The sequence below is a fragment of the Elephas maximus genome, chromosome 12, assembly GCF_024166365.1.
Source record: "Elephas maximus indicus isolate mEleMax1 chromosome 12, mEleMax1 primary haplotype, whole genome shotgun sequence".
NCBI classification, from domain to species: Eukaryota; Metazoa; Chordata; class Mammalia; order Proboscidea; family Elephantidae; genus Elephas; species Elephas maximus.
Window position 1 is genome coordinate 21,221,202 of NC_064830.1, and position 16,793 is coordinate 21,237,994.

Sequence of the window (16,793 nt, forward strand, 5' to 3'; positions counted from 1 at the left end):
GAATATACATTAGAGAAGAATACAGAATATAGAAAAATATCAAATACAAATTTAGAATATAGAAGAATATAGACTATAGAAGGCTATAGAAAATAAAAGAAAAAGAATAGAGTAGAAGGTAGAATACAGAAAATGAAGAATACAGAATATGGAAGAATAGAGAATATAGAAGAATTAGAATACAGAATACGGAAGACTATAGAATACACATTATAGAAGAATACACACAATAGAAGAATATACAAGACAGAATATAGATTATAGAAGAACATAGAATGCAGAATTTAGAATATAGAAAATTATGGAACAGAGAATGTAAAATATAGAAGAATATAGAATACAGAATAGAGAATAACAAACAATGTAGAATATAGAATATGGAACATAGAGTACACCACACGGAAAAACATAGTATACAGAAAAATACAGAATATACAACATTAAACTTTGAATATACAATACAGAGTACGGAATATGGAACCCAGAATATGGAAAAATATAGAAATAGAATATAGAAGAATTTAAAATGTAGAATATAGAATATGGACTACAGAATATAGAGGAATATAGGATATAGAAGAACATAGAACATAGAAGATACAATACAGAATATAAAAGAGAAAAAATATAGAAGAATATAGAGTATAGAAGAGTATGGAATGCGGAAAATAGGAGAATGTAGGATATAATTATTGAAGAATATAGAATATTGAAAAAGATAGAATACAGAATATAGGAAAACAGAGCATAAATTTAGAATATAGAAGATATAGGATATAGAATGCAGAATATAGAAGAATAAAGACTGTAGATGACAGATTACAGGATATAGAAGACAGAACAGAAAAGGAAATAGAGCATTGACAACTAGGGAATGTAGGGTATACGATATACACTATTGAAGAATACAGAATAAAGTAGAAGTGTATAGATTACAAAATACAGAAGAATAAAGAATGTAGATAGAGATATGGAATAGAGAATATTAGATTACAGAAGAATATAGAATATAGAGATTAGAAGGTAGACTCTAAAATAAAAAATATAGAATATAGAATTCAGAGAAATTTAGAACGTAAAATGTAGGATATAGAATATAGAAGAAAATGGAATAAAGAATGTAGAATGGAGAACAAAAAATATGGAATAGAAAATAGAGGAGAATAAAGAATATAGAAAAATTGGGAATATAGAATGTAGACTGTAGAATATTGAATATAGAATTTAGAAAGTACAGTATACAAAATAACAGATAGAAGAATATAGATTATAACACAAGAATATAGAATGTAGAATAAGAATGTAAAAGAGTAGAGAATACAGAACAAAGAATATAGAATGCAGAATGCATAATATACAATATGGAATATAGCCTGTAGAATACAGAAGAATATAGGGTATAAAAATACAGATACAGAAGATAGAAGAATATAGAACATCCAATATGGAATATAGAATACAGAGTATGGGTTAGAGAATATAGAAAAATATAGAATAGAGTTAAATATAGAATATAAAATAGAGTACGTACAAAGTAGAATACAGAATATAGAGTGTAAAATATAGACTAAAGAACAGAATAGAGAAGTATATAGATTAAGGAATATAGAAGATTCTGGAATAGAGAATGTAGAAATAAATAGAAGATGGAATATAAGCGAATAAAGGATGTAGAATATAGTTTACAGAATATGTGATATGGAATATAGAATACAGAAAATTAGAAAAAATCTAGAGTATGGAAAACAACATTGAATACAGAATACAGACAATGGCGTACAGAAAAATATAGAATTCAGAATGTAGAATACAGAATATAAAACATAAAACAAAAACTACATAATATAGAGAATTTACATTATAGAATATAGAAGATTATGGAATATAGAACGTAGAATGTAAAATACAGAATATACAATATAGAACAATATATGATACAGACTATAGAAGCATATAGAGTATAGAATGTAGAATATGGAATACAGAAAATTTTATAGAAAAATATAGAATACAAAAAAGAACATTGAATATAAAACACAGAGTATGGAATATAGAATACAGAAAATATTTAAAAAATAGAGTATAGAAAACTATAGACTATAGAATGTAGAATACAAAATATAGAATATAAAATAAAGTATAAAGAACACAGAATATAGAAGAATATAGATGATAGAACATAGAAGATAATGGATATAGAATATAGAATGTAAAATACAGACTATACAATATAGAAGAATAGAGAATAGAGAAGGAATAATGGAGAATATGGAATATAGAATACAGAAAAATATAGTATATAGAAAAATATAGAATATAGAAGAAAATGGAAGAACATAGAATATAGAATTTAGAAGGTAGAATATAGAATACAGAACATAGACTATAGAAGAATTGAAAATATAGAATGTAGAATATGGAATATGAAATATACAATACAGAATATAGAAAAATCCTGTATGTAGAAAAATATACAATATAGAACATCGAAGGTAGAATACAGAGTCTGGAATATAGAATATACAAAAATATAGAATATAGAAGATCATAGACAACAGAACATAGAGAATTTAAAATATAGAATATGGAACATAGAACAGTGAAGATAGAATACAGAATATAAAAGAACTTCGAAAATAGAAGAATATAGTGTATAGAGGATTTGGAATAAAGAACAATATAGAATATACATTATAGAATATAGCATAAAGAATACAGAATATAGAAGAAAATAGAATATAAAATTTAGAATATAAAACACAGAAGAATATAAAATGCACAATGTAGAATACAGAATGCAAAATATAGAATGAAGAATTTAGGAGAATATAGATTATACAATATAGAAGATTATAAATGATACAATATTAAGGAACATAGAATGTAGAATATAGGAGAATATAGAATATGGAATGTAGAAGAATATAGAATGTTGAATATAGTATAAAGAATATACAAAAATACAGTATGTGTAAAAATTTAGAAAATAGATTGAATACAGAACATAGAATACAGGAAAATATGGAATCTAGAATATAGAATCCAGAACAATATATAATGTAGAATAGAGAATGTAGAAAACAGAAGATTTTAGACTATAGAACATAGAATAGACAATATGGAATATGGAATATAGAATACAGAAGAATATAGTCTAGAGAAAAATATAGAACATCGAATAGAGTACAAAGAGTATGGAATATAGGAAATAGGAAAATATAGAATATAGAAGAACATAGAATTTAGAATGTGGAATATAGAATATAGAAGAATTTAGAATATGGGATATAGAATATAGAAGGATATAGTGTATAGAATATTGAACATAGAACACAGAAGATAGAATACAAAATATAAAAGAAGACAGAAAATAGTAGAACATAGAATACGGAACATAGAAGAATACAAACAAGAATATAGATTATAGAATATACATTAGAGAAGAATACAGAATACAGAATATAGAAAAATATCAAATACAAATTTAGAATATAGAAGAATATAGACTATAGAAGGCTATAGAAAATAAAAGAAAAAGAATAGAGTAGAAGGTAGAATACAGAAAATGAAGAATACAGAATATGGAAGAATAGAGAATATAGAAGAATTAGAATACAGAATACGGAAGACTATAGAATACACATTATAGAAGAATACACACAATAGAAGAATATACAAGACAGAATATAGATTATAGAAGAACATAGAATGCAGAATTTAGAATATAGAAAATTATGGAACAGAGAATGTAAAATATAGAAGAATATAGAATACAGAATAGAGAATAACAAACAATGTAGAATATAGAATATGGAACATAGAGTACACCACACGGAAAAACATAGTATACAGAAAAATACAGAATATACAACATTAAACTTTGAATATACAATACAGAGTATGGAATATGGAACCCAGAATATGGAAAAATATAGAAATAGAATATAGAAGAATTTAAAATGTAGAATATAGAATATGGACTACAGAATATAGAGGAATATAGGATATAGAAGAACATAGAACATAGAAGATAGAATACAGAATATAAAAGAAAAAAGAATATAGAAGAATATAGAGTATAGAAGAGTATGGAATGCGGAAAATAGGAGAATGTAGGATATAATTATTGAAGAATATAGAATATTGAAAAAGATAGAATACAGAATATAGGAAAACAGAGCATAAGTTTAGAATATAGAAGATATAGGATATAGAATGCAGAATATAGAAGAATAAAGACTGTAGATGACAGATTACAGGATATAGAAGACAGAACAGAAAAGGAAATAGAGCATTGACAACTAGGGAATGTAGGGTATAGGATATACACTATTGAAGAATATAGAATAAAGTAGAAGTGTATAGATTACAAAATACAGAAGAATAAAGAATGTAGATAGAGATATGGAATAGAGAATATTAGATTACAGAAGAATATAGAATATAGAAATTAGAAGGTAGACTCTAAAATAAAAAATATAGAATATAGAATTCAGAGAAATTTAGAACGTAAAATGTAGGATATAGAATATAGAAGAAAATGGAATAAAGAATGTAGAATGGAGAACAAAAAATATGGAATAGAAAATAGAGGAGAATAAAGAATATAGAAAAATTGGGAATATAGAATGTAGACTGTAGAATATTGAATATAGAATTTAGAAAGTACAGTATACAAAATAACAGATAGAAGAATATAGATTATAACACAAGAATATAGAATGTAGAATAAGAATGTAAAAGAGTAGAGAATACAGAACAAAGAATATAGAATGCAGAATGCATAATATACAATATGGAATATAGCCTGTAGAATACAGAAGAATATAGGGTATAAAAATACAGATACAGAAGATAGAAGAATATAGAACATCCAATATGGAATATAGAATACAGAGTATGGGTTAGAGAATATAGAAAAATATAGAATAGAGTTAAATATAGAATATAAAATAGAGTACGTACAAAGTAGAATACAGAATATAGAGTGTAAAATATAGACTAAAGAACAGAATAGAGAAGTATATAGATTAAGGAATATAGAAGATTCTGGAATAGAGAATGTAGAAATAAATAGAAGATGGAATATAAGCGAATAAAGAATGTAGAATATAGTTTACAGAATATGTGATATGGAATATAGAATACAGAAAATTAGAAAAAATCTAGAGTATGGAAAACAACATTGAATACAGAATACAGACAATGGCGTACAGAAAAATATAGAATTCAGAATGTAGAATACAGAATATAAAACATAAAACAAAAACTACATAATATAGAGAATTTACATTATAGAATATAGAAGATTATGGAATATAGAACGTAGAATGTAAAGTACAGAATATACAATATAGAACAATATATGATACAGACTATAGAAGCATATAGAGTATAGAATGTAGAATATGGAATACAGAAAATTTTATAGAAAAATATAGAATACAAAAAAGAACATTGAATATAAAACACAGAGTATGGAATATAGAATACAGAAAATATTTAAAAAATAGAGTATAGAAAACTATAGACTATAGAATGTAGAATACAAAATATAGAATATAAAATAAAGTATAAAGAACACAGAATATAGAAGAATATAGATGATAGAACATAGAAGATAATGGATATAGAATATAGAATGTAAAATACAGACTATACAATATAGAAGAATAGAGAATAGAGAAGGAATAATGGAGAATATGGAATATAGAATACAGAAAAATATAGTATATAGAAAAATATAGAATATAGAAGAAAATGGAAGAACATAGAATATAGAATTTAGAAGGTAGAATATAGAATACAGAACATAGACTATAGAAGAATTGAAAATATAGAATGTAGAATATGGAATATGAAATATACAATACAGAATATAGAAAAATCCTGTATGTAGAAAAATATACAATATAGAACATCGAAGGTAGAATACAGAGTCTGGAATATAGAATATACAAAAATATAGAATATAGAAGATCATAGACAACAGAACATAGAGAATTTAAAATATAGAATATGGAACATAGAACAGTGAAGATAGAATACAGAATATAAAAGAACTTCGAAAATAGAAGAATATAGTGTATAGAGGATTTGGAATAAAGAACAATATAGAATATACATTATAGAATATAGCATAAAGAATACAGAATATAGAAGAAAATAGAATATAAAATTTAGAATATAAAACACAGAAGAATATAAAATGCACAATGTAGAATACAGAATGCAAAATATAGAATGAAGAATTTAGGAGAATATAGATTATACAATATAGAAGATTATAAATGATACAATATTAAGGAACATAGAATGTAGAATATAGGAGAATATAGAATATGGAATGTAGAAGAATATAGAATGTTGAATATAGTATAAAGAATATACAAAAATACAGTATGTGTAAAAATTTAGAAAATAGATTGAATACAGAACATAGAATACAGGAAAATATGGAATCTAGAATATAGAATCCAGAACAATATATAATGTAGAATAGAGAATGTAGAAAATAGAAGATTTTAGAATATAGAACATAGAATAGACAATATGGAATATGGAATATAGAATACAGAAGAATATAGTCTAGAGAAAAATATAGAACATCGAATAGAGTACAAAGAGTATGGAATATAGGAAATAGGAAAATATAGAATATAGAAGAACATAGAATTTAGAATGTGGAATATAGAATATAGAAGAATTTAGAATATGGGATATAGAATATAGAAGGATATAGTGTATAGAATGTTGAACATAGAACACAGAAGACAGAATACAAAATATAAAAGAAGACAGAAAATAGTAGAACATAGAATACGGAACATAGAAGAATACAAACAAGAATATAGATTATAGAATATACATTAGAGAAGAATACAGAATACAGAATATAGAAAAATATCAAATACAAATTTAGAATATAGAAGAATATAGACTATAGAAGGCTATAGAAAATAAAAGAAAAAGAAGATAGTAGAAGGTAGAATACAGAAAATGAAGAATACAGAATATGGAAGAATAGAGAATATAGAAGAATTAGAATACAGAATACGGAAGACTATAGAATACACATTATAGAAGAATACACACAATAGAAGAATATACAAGACAGAATATAGATTATAGAAGAACATAGAATGCAGAATTTAGAATATAGAAAATTATGGAACAGAGAATGTAAAATATAGAAGAATATAGAATACAGAAGAGAGAATAACAAACAATGTAGAATATAGAATATGGAACATAGAGTACACCACACGGAAAAACATAGTATACAGAAAAATACAGAATATACAACATTAAACTTTGAATATACAATACAGAGTATGGAATATGGAACCCAGAATATGGAAAAATATAGAAATAGAATATAGAAGAATTTAAAATGTAGAATATAGAATATGGACTACAGAATATAGAGGAATATAGGATATAGAAGAACATAGAACATAGAAGATACAATACAGAATATAAAAGAAAAAAGAATATAGAAGAATATAGAGTATAGAAGAGTATGGAATGCGGAAAATAGGAGAATGTAGGATATAATTATTGAAGAATATAGAATATTGAAAAAGATAGAATACAGAATACAGGAAAACAGAGCATAAGTTTAGAATATAGAAGATATAGGATATAGAATGCAGAATATAGAAGAATAAAGACTGTAGATGACAGATTACAGGATATAGAAGACAGAACAGAAAAGGAAATAGAGCATTGAAAACTAGGGAATGTAGGGTATAGGATATACACTATTGAAGAATACAGAATAAAGTAGAAGTGTATAGATTACAAAATACAGAAGAATAAAGAATGTAGATAGAGATATGGAATAGAGAATATTAGATTACAGAAGAATATAGAATATAGAGATTAGAAGGCAGACTCTAAAATAAAAAATATAGAATATAGAATTCAGAGAAATTTAGAACGTAAAATGTAGGATATAGAATATAGAAGAAAATGGAATAAAGAATGTAGAATGGAGAACAAAAAATATGGAATAGAAAATAGAGGAGAATAAAGAATATAGAAAAATTGGGAATATAGAATGTAGACTGTAGAATATTGAATATAGAATTTAGAAAGTACAGTATACAAAATAACAGATAGAAGAATATAGATTATAACACAAGAATATAGAATGTAGAATAAGAATGTAAAAGAGTAGAGAATACAGAACAAAGAATATAGAATGCAGAATGCATAATATACAATATGGAATATAGCCTGTAGAATACAGAAGAATATAGGGTATAAAAATACAGATACAGAAGATAGAAGAATATAGAACATCCAATATGGAATATAGAATACAGAGTATGGGTTAGAGAATATAGAAAAATATAGAATAGAGTTAAATATAGAATATAAAATAGAGTACGTACAAAGTAGAATACAGAATATAGAGTGTAAAATATAGACTAAAGAACAGAATAGAGAAGTATATAGATTAAGGAATATAGAAGATTCTGGAATAGAGAATGTAGAAATAAATAGAAGGTGGAATATAAGCGAATAAAGAATGTAGAATATAGTTTACAGAATATGTGATATGGAATATAGGATACAGAAAATTAGAAAAAATCTAGAGTATGGAAAACAACATTGAATACAGAATACAGACAATGGCGTACAGAAAAATATAGAATTCAGAATGTAGAATACAGAATATAAAATATAAAACAAAAACTACATAATATAGAGAATTTACATTATAGAATATAGAAGATTATGGAATATAGAACGTAGAATGTAAAGTACAGAATATACAATATAGAACAATATATGATACAGACTTTATAGAAGAATATAGAGTATAGAATGTAGAATATGGAATACAGAAAATTTTATAGAAAAATATAGAATACAAAAAAGAACATTGAATATAAAACACAGAGTATGGAATAGAGAATACAGAAAATATTTAAAAAATAGAGTATAGAAAACTATAGACTATAGAATGTAGAATACAAAATATAGAATATAAAATAAAGTATAAAGAACACAGAATATAGAAGAATATAGATGATAGAACATAGAAGATAATGGATATAGAATATAGAATGTAAAATACAGACTATACAATATAGAAGAATAGAGAATAGAGAAGGAATAATGGAGAATATGGAATATAGAGTACAGAAAAATATAGTATATAGAAAAATATAGAATATAGAAGAAAATGGAAGAACATAGAATATAGAATTTAGAAGGTAGAATATAGAATACAGAACATAGACTATAGAAGAATTGAAAATATAGAATGTAGAATATGGAATATGAAATATACAATACAGAATATAGAAAAATCCTGTATGTAGAAAAATATACAATATAGAACATCGAAGGTAGAATACAGAGTCTGGAATATAGAATATACAAAAATATAGAATATAGAAGATCATAGACAACAGAACATAGAGAATTTAAAATATAGAATATGGAACATAGAACAGTGAAGATAGAATACAGAATATAAAAGAACTTCGAAAATAGAAGAATATAGTGTATAGAGGATTTGGAATAAAGAACAATATAGAATATACATTATAGAATATAGCATAAAGAATACAGAATATAGAAGAAAATAGAATATAAAATTTAGAATATAAAACACAGAAGAATATAAAATGCACAATGTAGAATACAGAATGCAAAATATAGAATGAAGAATTTAGGAGAATATAGATTATACAATATAGAAGATTATAAATGATACAATATTAAGGAACATAGAATGTAGAATATAGGAGAATATAGAATATGGAATGTAGAAGAATATAGAATGTTGAATATAGTATAAAGAATATACAAAAATACAGTATGTGTAAAAATTTAGAAAATAGATTGAATACAGAACATAGAATACAGGAAAATATGGAATCTAGAATATAGAATCCAGAACAATATATAATGTAGAATAGAGAATGTAGAAAATAGAAGATTTTAGAATATAGAACATAGAATAGACAATATGGAATATGGAATATAGAATACAGAAGAATATAGTCTAGAGAAAAATATAGAACATCGAATAGAGTACAAAGAGTATGGAATATAGGAAATAGGAAAATATAGAATATAGAAGAACATAGAATTTAGAATGTGGAATATAGAATATAGAAGAATTTAGAATATGGGATATAGAATATAGAAGGATATAGTGTATAGAATGTTGAACATAGAACACAGAAGATAGAATACAAAATATAAAAGAAGACAGAAAATAGTAGAACATAGAATACGGAACATAGAAGAATACAAACAAGAATATAGATTATAGAATATACATTAGAGAAGAATACAGAATATAGAAAAATATCAAATACAAATTTAGAATATAGAAGAATATAGACTATAGAAGGCTATAGAAAATAAAAGAAAAAGAAGATAGTAGAAGGTAGAATACAGAAAATGAAGAATACAGAATATGGAAGAATAGAGAATATAGAAGAATTAGAATACAGAATACGGAAGACTATAGAATACACATTATAGAAGAATACACACAATAGAAGAATATACAAGACAGAATATAGATTATAGAAGAACATAGAATGCAGAATTTAGAATATAGAAAATTATGGAACAGAGAATGTAAAATATAGAAGAATATAGAATACAGAATAGAGAATAACAAACAATGTAGAATATAGAATATGGAACATAGAGTACACCACACGGAAAAACATAGTATACAGAAAAATACAGAATATACAACATTAAACTTTGAATATACAATACAGAGTACGGAATATGGAACCCAGAATATGGAAAAATATAGAAATAGAATATAGAAGAATTTAAAATGTAGAATATAGAATATGGACTACAGAATATAGAGGAATATAGGATATAGAAGAACATAGAACATAGAAGATACAATACAGAATATAAAAGAGAAAAAATATAGAAGAATATAGAGTATAGAAGAGTATGGAATGCGGAAAATAGGAGAATGTAGGATATAATTATTGAAGAATATAGAATATTGAAAAAGATAGAATACAGAATATAGGAAAACAGAGCATAAATTTAGAATATAGAAGATATAGGATATAGAATGCAGAATATAGAAGAATAAAGACTGTAGATGACAGATTACAGGATATAGAAGACAGAACAGAAAAGGAAATAGAGCATTGACAACTAGGGAATGTAGGGTATAGGATATACACTATTGAAGAATACAGAATAAAGTAGAAGTGTATAGATTACAAAATACAGAAGAATAAAGAATGTAGATAGAGATATGGAATAGAGAATATTAGATTACAGAAGAATATAGAATATAGAGATTAGAAGGTAGACTCTAAAATAAAAAATATAGAATATAGAATTCAGAGAAATTTAGAACGTAAAATGTAGGATATAGAATATAGAAGAAAATGGAATAAAGAATGTAGAATGGAGAACAAAAAATATGGAATAGAAAATAGAGGAGAATAAAGAATATAGAAAAATTGGGAATATAGAATGTAGACTGTAGAATATTGAATATAGAATTTAGAAAGTACAGTATACAAAATAACAGATAGAAGAATATAGATTATAACACAAGAATATAGAATGTAGAATAAGAATGTAAAAGAGTAGAGAATACAGAACAAAGAATATAGAATGCAGAATGCATAATATACAATATGGAATATAGCCTGTAGAATACAGAAGAATATAGGGTATAAAAATACAGATACAGAAGATAGAAGAATATAGAACATCCAATATGGAATATAGAATACAGAGTATGGGTTAGAGAATATAGAAAAATATAGAATAGAGTTAAATATAGAATATAAAATAGAGTACGTACAAAGTAGAATACAGAATATAGAGTGTAAAATATAGACTAAAGAACAGAATAGAGAAGTATATAGATTAAGGAATATAGAAGATTCTGGAATAGAGAATGTAGAAATAAATAGAAGATGGAATATAAGCGAATAAAGAATGTAGAATATAGTTTACAGAATATGTGATATGGAATATAGAATACAGAAAATTAGAAAAAATCTAGAGTATGGAAAACAACATTGAATACAGAATACAGACAATGGCGTACAGAAAAATATAGAATTCAGAATGTAGAATACAGAATATAAAATATAAAACAAAAACTACATAATATAGAGAATTTACATTATAGAATATAGAAGATTATGGAATATAGAACGTAGAATGTAAAATACAGAATATACAATATAGAACAATATATGATACAGACTATAGAAGAATATAGAGTATAGAATGTAGAATATGGAATACAGAAAATTTTATAGAAAAATATAGAATACAAAAAAGAACATTGAATATAAAACACAGAGTATGGAATATAGAATACAGAAAATATTTAAAAAATAGAGTATAGAAAACTATAGACTATAGAATGTAGAATACAAAATATAGAATATAAAATAAAGTATAAAGAACACAGAATATAGAAGAATATAGATGATAGAACATAGAAGATAATGGATATAGAATATAGAATGTAAAATACAGACTATACAATATAGAAGAATAGAGAATAGAGAAGGAATAATGGAGAATATGGAATATAGAATACAGAAAAATATAGTATATAGAAAAATATAGAATATAGAAGAAAATGGAAGAACATAGAATATAGAATTTAGAAGGTAGAATATAGAATACAGAACATAGACTATAGAAGAATTGAAAATATAGAATGTAGAATATGGAATATGAAATATACAATACAGAATATAGAAAAATCCTGTATGTAGAAAAATATACAATATAGAACATCGAAGGTAGAATACAGAGTCTGGAATATAGAATATACAAAAATATAGAATATAGAAGATCATAGACAACAGAACATAGAGAATTTAAAATATAGAATATGGAACATAGAACAGTGAAGAAAGAATACAGAATATAAAAGAACTTCGAAAATAGAAGAATATAGTGTATAGAGGATTTGGAATAAAGAACAATATAGAATATACATTATAGAATATAGCATAAAGAATACAGAATATAGAAGAAAATAGAATATAAAATTTAGAATATAAAACACAGAAGAAGATAAAATGCACAATGTAGAATACAGAATGCAAAATATAGAATGAAGAATTTAGGAGAATATAGATTATACAATATAGAAGATTATAAATGATACAATATTAAGGAACATAGAATGTAGAATATAGGAGAATATAGAATATGGAATGTAGAAGAATATAGAATGTTGAATATAGTATAAAGAATATACAAAAATACAGTATGTGTAAAAATTTAGAAAATAGATTGAATACAGAACATAGAATACAGGAAAATATGGAATCTAGAATATAGAATCCAGAACAATATATAATGTAGAATAGAGAATGTAGAAAACAGAAGATTTTAGACTATAGAACATAGAATAGACAATATGGAATATGGAATATAGAATACAGAAGAATATAGTCTAGAGAAAAATATAGAACATCGAATAGAGTACAAAGAGTATGGAATATAGGAAATAGGAAAATATAGAATATAGAAGAACATAGAATTTAGAATGTGGAATATAGAATATAGAAGAATTTAGAATATGGGATATAGAATATAGAAGGATATAGTGTATAGAATATTGAACATAGAACACAGAAGATAGAATACAAAATATAAAAGAAGACAGAAAATAGTAGAACATAGAATACGGAACATAGAAGAATACAAACAAGAATATAGATTATAGAATATACATTAGAGAAGAATACAGAATACAGAATATAGAAAAATATCAAATACAAATTTAGAATATAGAAGAATATAGACTATAGAAGGCTATAGAAAATAAAAGAAAAAGAATAGAGTAGAAGGTAGAATACAGAAAATGGAGAATACAGAATATGGAAGAATAGAGAATATAGAAGAATTAGAATACAGAATACGGAAGACTATAGAATACACATTATAGAAGAATACACACAATAGAAGAATATACAAGACAGAATATAGATTATAGAAGAACATAGAATGCAGAATTTAGAATATAGAAAATTATGGAACAGAGAATGTAAAATATAGAAGAATATAGAATACAGAATAGAGAATAACAAACAATGTAGAATATAGAATATGGAACATAGAGTACACCACACGGAAAAACATAGTATACAGAAAAATACAGAATATACAACATTAAACTTTGAATATACAATACAGAGTATGGAATATGGAACCCAGAATATGGAAAAATATAGAAATAGAATATAGAAGAATTTAAAATGTAGAATATAGAATATGGACTACAGAATATAGAGGAATATAGGATATAGAAGAACATAGAACATAGAAGATAGAATACAGAATATAAAAGAAAAAAGAATATAGAAGAATATACAGTATAGAAGAGTATGGAATGCGGAAAATAGGAGAATGTAGGATATAATTATTGAAGAATATAGAATATTGAAAAAGATAGAATACAGAATATAGGAAAACAGAGCATAAGTTTAGAATATAGAAGATATAGGATATAGAATGCAGAATATAGAAGAATAAAGACTGTAGATGACAGATTACAGGATATAGAAGACAGAACAGAAAAGGAAATAGAGCATTGACAACTAGGGAATGTAGGGTATAGGATATACACTATTGAAGAATATAGAATAAAGTAGAAGTGTATAGATTACAAAATACAGAAGAATAAAGAATGTAGATAGAGATATGGAATAGAGAATATTAGATTACAGAAGAATATAGAATATAGAAATTAGAAGGTAGACTCTAAAATAAAAAATATAGAATATAGAATTCAGAGAAATTTAGAACGTAAAATGTAGGATATAGAATATAGAAGAAAATGGAATAAAGAATGTAGAATGGAGAACAAAAAATATGGAATAGAAAATAGAGGAGAATAAAGAATATAGAAAAATTGGGAATATAGAATGTAGACTGTAGAATATTGAATATAGAATTTAGAAAGTACAGTATACAAAATAACAGATAGAAGAATATAGATTATAACACAAGAATATAGAACGTAGAATAAGAATGTAAAAGAGTAGAGAATACAGAACAAAGAATATAGAATGCAGAATGCATAATATACAATATGGAATATAGCCTGTAGAATACAGAAGAATATAGGGTATAAAAATACAGATACAGAAGATAGAAGAATATAGAACATCCAATATGGAATATAGAATACAGAGTATGGGTTAGAGAATATAGAAAAATATAGAATAGAGTTAAATATAGAATATAAAATAGAGTACGTACAAAGTAGAATACAGAATATAGAGTGTAAAATATAGACTAAAGAACAGAATAGAGAAGTATATAGATTAAGGAATATAGAAGATTCTGGAATAGAGAATGTAGAAATAAATAGAAGATGGAATATAAGCGAATAAAGAATGTAGAATATAGTTTACAGAATATGTGATATGGAATATAGAATACAGAAAATTAGAAAAAAACTAGAGTATGGAAAACAACATTGAATACAGAATACAGACAATGGCGTACAGAAAAATATAGAATTCAGAATGTAGAATACAGAATATAAAACATAAAACAAAAACTACATAATATAGAGAATTTACATTATAGAATATAGAAGATTATGGAATATAGAACGTAGAATGTAAAGTACAGAATATACAATATAGAACAATATATGATACAGACTATAGAAGCATATAGAGTATAGAATGTAGAATATGGAATACAGAAAATTTTATAGAAAAATATAGAATACAAAAAAGAACATTGAATATAAAACACAGAGTATGGAATATAGAATACAGAAAATATTTAAAAAATAGAGTATAGAAAACTATAGACTATAGAATGTAGAATACAAAATATAGAATATAAAATAAAGTATAAAGAACACAGAATATAGAAGAATATAGATGATAGAACATAGAAGATAATGGATATAGAATATAGAATGTAAAATACAGACTATACAATATAGAAGAATAGAGAATAGAGAAGGAATAATGGAGAATATGGAATATAGAATACAGAAAAATATAGTATATAGAAAAATATAGAATATAGAAGAAAATGGAAGAACATAGAATATAGAATTTAGAAGGTAGAATATAGAATACAGAACATAGACTATAGAAGAATTGAAAATATAGAATGTAGAATATGGAATATGAAATATACAATACAGAATATAGAAAAATCCTGTATGTAGAAAAATATACAATATAGAACATCGAAGGTAGAATACAGAGTCTGGAATATAGAATATACAAAAATATAGAATATAGAAGATCATAGACAACAGAACATAGAGAATTTAAAATATAGAATATGGAACATAGAACAGTGAAGAAAGAATACAGAATATAAAAGAACTTCGAAAATAGAAGAATATAGTGTATAGAGGATTTGGAATAAAGAACAATATAGAATATACATTATAGAATATAGCATAAAGAATACAGAATATAGAAGAAAATAGAATATAAAATTTAGAATATAAAACACAGAAGAATATAAAATGCACAATGTAGAATACAGAATGCAAAATATAGAATGAAGAATTTAGGAGAATATAGATTATACAATATAGAAGATTATAAATGATACAATATTAAGGAACATAGAATGTAGAATATAGGAGAATATAGAATATGGAATGTAGAAGAATATAGAATGTTGAATATAGTATAAAGAATATACAAAAATACAGTATGTGTAAAAATTTAGAAAATAGATTGAATACAGAACATAGAATACAGGAAAATATGGAATCTAGAATATAGAATCCAGAACAATATATAATGTAG